Source organism: Medicago truncatula, chromosome 4 (assembly GCF_003473485.1).
Source record: "Medicago truncatula cultivar Jemalong A17 chromosome 4, MtrunA17r5.0-ANR, whole genome shotgun sequence".
Taxonomy (NCBI): Eukaryota; Viridiplantae; Streptophyta; class Magnoliopsida; order Fabales; family Fabaceae; genus Medicago; species Medicago truncatula.
In genome coordinates this window covers 3,147,443-3,155,437 of record NC_053045.1, presented here as the reverse complement: position 1 = coordinate 3,155,437, position 7,995 = coordinate 3,147,443, and the positions used below count along the sequence as shown (strand labels likewise).

The following is a 7,995-nucleotide window of genomic DNA, read 5'->3' as shown; positions in this document are numbered from 1 at the left end:
ATTTTCACAAGTTCTCTAGGATAACTTTCGAAAACAGTTTAGAAATTATATGAAAATAGTTTGATTTTCTTTTATCCTTTGTTACGGAAATAGCTTATTCATGAGTATTTATATGATAAACACTTACGCTATAATCATTTACTTAAGTTGTTCATACAAATAGTTACTGAATATATGATGTTTTACTATCATAGTCGGTGACATCTTTCATCCATATTCGATTTCTTTTTTTTTGTTCAGTATGACGGTTTCAATTTACATGTTAAGATTAACTTAAATTCAGTTTAAGTAGGTTCATGTAAACTTAATTTACAAGAACCTACTTAAATTGAGTTTAAGTATGTACTCTTAAACTCAATTTACATGACCTACTTACACTCAGTTTACATGACCTACATAAACTAAGTTTACATGAGCCTACTTAAACTGAGTTTACTTGACCTACTTAAACTAAGTTTACATGTACAAACTTAAATTGAGATTACGTAGAATCATTGAACAAGGTTGAACTTTTAGATGTACACCTAAACTCAGTTTACATGACCTACTTAAACTAAGTAGACATAACCTACTTAAATTGAGTTTAAGTATGTACACTTAAACTCGATTTACATGACCAACTTAAACTAAGTTTACAATTACCTACTTAAGACTTACTTAAAATGAGTTTACATGAACCTACTTAAACTCAGTTTACATTACCTATTTAAACTGTCTTAGATTAAATTTGATAAAAGGGTAATTTTGTCACTTTATGGTGTAACTAGAATTACACAGGGTGTAATTAAAAAAACTCTAAATATTATTATAACTCCTGAAGGGATTCTAAAATTTGTTATATAAATATTTGAAATGGACAAATCTAGTTGATTATTATATACTATGATTTAATACATGTGAATAATTGATGAATTTTTTCTGAAAAAAAGAATAGTTATTTATACAAATCTTATTTTCTATATATTTCTTACACAAAAGACCTCATTTCAATTTTCCGACTTTAGATATGTTGCATCCTTCAAATCTGCAATTGTATAAGACATACTTCTCGTTTTTTCTCTTCTCCTTTTGTTGCTATTTTATGTATAAAAAAATAATAATAAAACCTAATTTAAATTGTTTTATTGTTTTTTCATGTTAATAAGCATTTATATAATAAATAGGATATATCTAGCTAATATAGCATTAGAATCTTTCTAAAACCACAACAGGTGAATACGTGGAAAATTCAATGATTGAAATAATCACGATCGCTACATGTATAATGTAATATGTCAAACATCTCTACAAACTAAGGGAGCTTATGGATTCTAGACTTGTTTGTATATTTCTCTTGTTTCAAATCATAGCAAAGAACAGATATACAACATTGATTCATACTACAACAATCAATATTTTTATAATAAATCGATGTTACAAGGTTAGTGGTAAGCACCGTCATTAAAAACTAAACAACCATTTTACAAGAGGGTCAAAGATGCCCCTAATTGTTACAATGACTTAGTCATGCATGATAATAATTGATTTGGAGAAGTGAAGATGTAAGTCAAATAGCAGATATTTTGTTGGATTAAAATTTGTGAGATTTTCAGTTTTAATCATCCAATCTTTTCATTTTGCGTGTCTTACAACAGTTCAGATTATATATCTCGAATATTATAAAAACAACCCACAAATACCCTATAACATTTCAAATTTCATTATCTGAATCAGTTAGGAAGGATGAGAAAATAAACACTTTTATTTATAGGAAACTTTGATTCCCCGAAAACGTCTATGTTTGAAATTAATGAACTATATCAATTATTAAAAAATCAAATATTATATATATATATATATAATTACACGTGAATAAACGAAAGTTTTGTTTGGTTGCAAGAATGAAAGGAAGGTGAACAATAAGCTCTATCGTTAATCCTTTTTAGACGATAAAACCAACTTTTTTTAAGACTGGGTACATATATATGGGCTTTGTTTGTATACTTCTCTTGTTCCAAATTCTGACAAAGAAGATTACATTAATTTTGTTTTTGTTGTTATATTAAGATGTATTTTTCCGGTGTTGATGGTTATGCACATAATATTAATAGGGTTAATATCTCTTTTCGTCCCTGTAATATTAACGAATTTCGGTTTTAGTCCCTGTAAAAAAAAGATTTAGATTTGTCCGTGTAATTTCAGATTCTACCACTTTTGGTCCCTTATTCCACCACGTCAGCATAATCTGCATACATGACACGTAAAATGAGGGACCAAAAGTGGAGGAATTTGAAATTATAGGGACCAAAAGTGGGAGGAATGTGAAATTACAAGGCCGTAATTTATGCAGATTCTGCTGACGTGATGAAAGGAGGGACCAAAAGTGGAAGAATATGAAATTACAGGGACAAAATCTAAATCTTTTTTTTTTACCGGGACTAAAACCGGAATTCGCTAATATTACAGGGACGAAAAGAGGTATTTATCCATATTAATATTTGTTTGTTTTGGCGGTCAAGCACACTCTCTTGCTTGGGCATTGACTGACATGTTTGTAATCTTGATAGGATTTTGACATTTTTATGATTGTTATGACACACCTTATGCTGCACCAATCACGTTGTTCGTGGTAATATAATTCATTTTAGCTTTGTTAAAAAAAAAATATTAATATTTGTGTTATATGTATAGTATCTTTCTAGGCAATTTATAGTATTTATTAAAAGTTCATATAGCTCAAAAGTAATAAAAGAAAAAAGATAACTCATATTATAAACTGTAATTTATTAAATAAACTGTTAGTATCTACTTTTCAATATAAAATTAATAAATCCTAGGTACCTAAGTTGAAAAAGTCTTTAGAATAAAAATAATCAGCAAAAATATTTCCTTATTCTTAAAAAAATTCCTTATAAATAAATATATAAAAATGATTATAATAGATAATTATCTAAATTTTTCTCTATCAATTTTGTTCTTTTAATGAAGGAGAAAACTGAGAAACAATTAAATAGTGAGAATCAAAGAAAAAACTTATGTGAATTTTCTTATGTGTTTTTTGTATGCTTCTTATTTAAAAATACATTTTTTGTGACAATAAAAAACTTTGTGAAAATTGTGAATTTGAAGAAATCATGAGTAAGTTTAGTTAGGAACCATAAAAAAAACACCTATGGAAATGCACCTAGGTTTTTTCCTATAATTAAAATAATGATAAAACTAAGCTGCTTTCTTAAATGCTTTTCATGTGGTTCTTGACATAAAACACTTATAACTACCTATTATTTCTCAAATCCACAATTTTCTTAAAGTTTGTTACAACCACAAAAAGTGATCTTTATATTATGAAGAACCATATGAAAAACATGCAATGAAATGCACATAAGTTTTATCTTTAAAATAAACGATTTTTGTAAGGACAAATGTTAACAATTTGTTGTTAAAAGAAAAATAAATATAAATTAAAGAAAATTAAATGAATATAAACGTAATTATACACTTACGAAGAAATTTATGGATATCTTATTCAATACATCCATTTATTTTAAGAGAAATGTTAACGAGTGTCCACATTCTTTAAGCATCTTAAATGTAAATTTTTATGATGCCAAATTAAATATTATATAAATAAACTGTGTTGAAATATTTCTTAATTATTTAGTATTTTTAAATACAAACATTCTTGAATATTACGGCACTCGTTAGCATTCCTCAAGAAAAATGTCTTGCTAACGAGTGCTCCAAGGGAGTTCTAGAATATCTGCCATAATAATTAGACAAGTATTTTAAACATAACAGTCACAAGTCCATCCCGGTTTTGACAACCAAAATGTTTGGCATGGAACACCAAATGATGCATATAACTCATCAACTACAAATGGAAAATTTGAAATCAAAGTCTGATTGTAATAATCCTCAATTTCTTCACAAGCTTCCATACATCCACACTCATATCACCCTCCTATATCAATAATTCAAGAGAAAGTCAAACAAAATCCATAAATAGTTAAATTATACACATTGCTACTCATACATTTATTATTAATGACTTACCTGGCATTATGGCTTACAAGAAGTTCATCATCAATCCCAAAATGCCTCCCAAACATTTTCTGTCGTTCCTCAGAATTGCTGCCAACAATCTGCAAACAAAGTTCAACAGAATACTATCACTTTTCTATCAATGTAAAAATGTTACTAGTTTATGATAACAGACATTAGTCATTTTTTTTTGTTTCTTTCTCAACATCACAATCATAGTTATAAAAATTCCATTTATTTGGGAATCAAAGAAGTTCAATATGTAAAATCCAATTTTAATTCAAGCACATACCTTAATGAATACTTGTTGCCCTTTCTCCGCTCTATAAACCGGTTTAAGGTTATTCTCAATGGAGGCGATGCGGCCAATATCAATGTTCATTTGTGAAGGAATACAAATTGGATTTCCAATCTGTCAAGTGGACAATATTAGTGCAAACAAATATTAGTACAAATTAGAAACCAAACAAATTTTGTGCATTGCACGCTCATTACGACGACCATTTTAAAAAAAAAAAAAAAAAACCATGGTAGATCTATGGTCAGAAACCGACATTCAAGAGCAGTCTGATACACAAGTATAAAACAGAATAGACCTAGGTTAAGTTAAGAAAAGCCAAAATTTTGATAGAATTAAAGGGTGGGCGCCGGATATAATATAGTAGTAAGAACTAGGAACCATTTTTTAATGTGGAAATATAGAAGAATTTGCTGATAGACTGGCATAACAATGAGGACCAAGCACAAGATTCTCCACATTTAATTTTATGCAAGTTTATTCAACTTCACCCGCCTCTCGAATTTACCATGGAAGATATTCCGCCAACTTAAAGACTATACAATAATCATTACACACCAGCTTTTCAAATGGCCACGTGCAAAATGCAACGAGGGTTTCTACTTTCACTACTTGTAGCAAGGTACATGGTGAAATTCACATAAGTAGGGTGGACGATGAATAAGTTGCACAACAATTTCAATCTTTTTTGCTGTGCCATAAGGTGTATATAATTTTCATTCCAAAATTTTCACCTCCCCGTTTTAACAGCAGGAGGATAAACGTATCCAAGGCCACAAAAAATAACACAGTTGAATTTACCCCCAATGCAAGCAATACAATGTTATGCAAAGAAAACAAGTATCGTCACAAACATCTGAATTATAAATGATACCTTTAAAATGCCTTGAAGGATATTTACTCCCAAAACAATGGAATCCTTATTGTTGAAGACAGAATTGGGCATGATCTTGAGAACGCAGGCCTCATCAGCAGAATCTTTCTTGTTCTCATCCTTATTGTTGTTCATGTGAGTAATGTTGTCCTTGTACCTATTAAATTGATCAAATAGATGATGCATTTTATCGGAGATAAATATTTTGACACCCAATTTATGTGCAAGTTGCCAAGCTTCAGGGGTGACTCTGGCAGGAAACGCCAATATAGCAGCATACTCTGGTTTCTTTTCAAGCATTGCACTGGCTTGCACTGGCCTTCTCCACATCCTTCTTATGTATAGGACCTATGTTTATAGCACTTACCGGAATATTTACTCCTGGAGTTTTCATAATCTTCAGTAATGCTTCCAATGAGTGAAAGTTAGACGCCTGGACACAAACGCCCTCAAGACTCGTGTCAAACCTGCTCAAGATTGACTCGGAGGCCTCTTTATTAACATAATCCAAATCATCATTAGGCTTGACCACAGATAAACGACTAGGTCGAAGACTCTGCAATAACAAGATATGTTATGAGATCTGCGACGAAGAAACATTGAACTATAATAATAACTAGTTGAAAAAAGGCTAACCTGCACATATTCATGATTGTAGGTAAATTTGGGAATCATGGTTTTTTGAGTCCACTTAAACAATAGAAATAACATGTCCGGGATTCCTTCACCGCTGAAATATGAAATACAAAAACATGAATAGAAAGAATTAAGCAGATATTACGCGACAACAACGCTGTAAAACATACAAATCAACATACCTTATAGCACTTGTGGGCACAATGCTGAATGTTTGTCCTCCGATTGTTTCGTTTTTATAATACAAGTCAGTATTTAGTCCGTGTGTCTTGAACTGAGAAACAAACTTAGAGAGCCTGGTATGAAACTCATCTTGAACATCCTTAGACTGCTGCAACAATGCTTTACGAAAAGGAGCATTAGGACATGTTTTCCAGTCATGAATCATGTCGATCTTATTCAAGGCAAGGATGAATTGTTTGTTGGTGAGTTTTAATAGATCGAGTAAGTCTATAGTATGTGGGTGTAAGCCATCATCATGCATAATGTCAACAACCAAAATAGCAATATCACATAGATATAAGCCCCTGAATGGTGTGTTATCAAGAACCAGCATACGTCTTTCAGCATCACCAGCAGGAAAATGTGCTGAAAAATGGGGAGAACTGTTGTTACCTCGAATACAACCGAGAAGCGTGGTTTTGCCAGTGTACGCATCACCTATGATGCAAGAAACAGGTTTCCGATTACTCGGTGGCTTAACAGTATCACCTGGAAAATCAAAGCAAAACAAAAACCTCGAAGTTTATTATTGATATTAAAGCAGCATCAAGCAAAATTCGAACATGTTGTCTTGAATAATTACACAAAATTCAAGCATAATAATAATAATCAATCGATTTTAGTTACCATTACCTTTATTCATCTTCTTTGATGCTTCACTATTTTTCAGATTAGGGTTTTCAAACCACCGTTTAACTCTTTTTTAAGGAAAACCGACTGTTTAACTTATTTATTTCTTCTTGTGTGAACCGGGCTGGGACGGATAGGACTGTAATAGATTTACAAATCTCTCACCCAAGAGAGTGACTTATTTGACAAGTTATCTACCTACATCAGCTAATAACGTAACAAATATGATTTTTTTTTTTTTTAAAGTAAAATATATTGCTACGACCTAATTAATCTTTAACGACACGTTGACACCTAGGTCAACAGTGAGTTATGTTATTGAAGAATCATGGATCATCAAGTTAAACTTTGGTCCAAGGGAGAAACAACAGTAGTTAAACTTAGAGCATGGGGATTCCTCCACCTCAAGTTCAGACTCAACCATTGTAACGCCTCAAATTTTTTTTTATTTTTTTTTTAATCTAAAACATTACTTTACAAATATTAATTTCTTTAAAAATGTGACTATTATTATATTTTTTTTTTAAATAAAGAGGTTTTCTTGAAGTAATTCAATTTACACTATAAAATAACAATAATTTAATCGGTACCCGTATGTCATTTTTCTTGAAGGTGCTTGAACCTCGTATGCCTAAAAATTAAATGTAAATGCTTAAATAAACTTCAAAAAATATATAGTGGGTTGTTTAATTTGTACTTTATTTAGTATTTCAAAATTGTTGAAAAAGAAATAAAATTTCTTTAGCATGGCTTCATTAACACATTAAAAAGGTACCTTCTAACTCATGCTTGCTTTCACAAAAGAAATAGTATAAATGTAGGTTTATAGTCTAGCATATGGTGTGATCTGGTCTTTGAAAATAAATTGAGTAAAACCCAACCACCTTTTTACATAAATGAGTGCTTTTTTGAGGCGATGGTCATTTTTCTAAGAGAACTTGTGATTTAGGAAGCTTATGATTCTAACTTGAAACTTAGGTTGGTGATCCCTTAACTTTTAGCTTTGCCCAATGCTTGCACGTTTATTTGAATTTTATTCTCATTGTATTTAATGTTTGCTTGATCCTAGATAATAATTCCTACCTAAGCAATTGCTTGAGCACTAATAATGGTTCAAGCATATGGCAGTTGATGAATACCTATTTCCAAGAAAATTAAATGGACTTAATGGAATGCTTCTTTCATGTATGACAAGTGAAAAATCAATGTCAATTTGTCCAAATTCGCAAGACTTAGTGCTGAAACCATCACCATAAACTCTTCAAAAATGTGGAAAATCAAGTAAATTTCATGGCAGGGGGACGTAGCAGCCCTA

General features: G+C 30.8%; 1 pseudogene; it reads right to left on the bottom strand.

The window, feature by feature from the left end:
* Positions 1-5,141: 5,141 nt before the first annotated feature.
* Positions 5,142-6,693, bottom strand: LOC25491375 (eukaryotic translation initiation factor 5B-like; annotated as a pseudogene).
* Between the last annotated feature and the right edge of the window lie 1,302 nt (positions 6,694-7,995).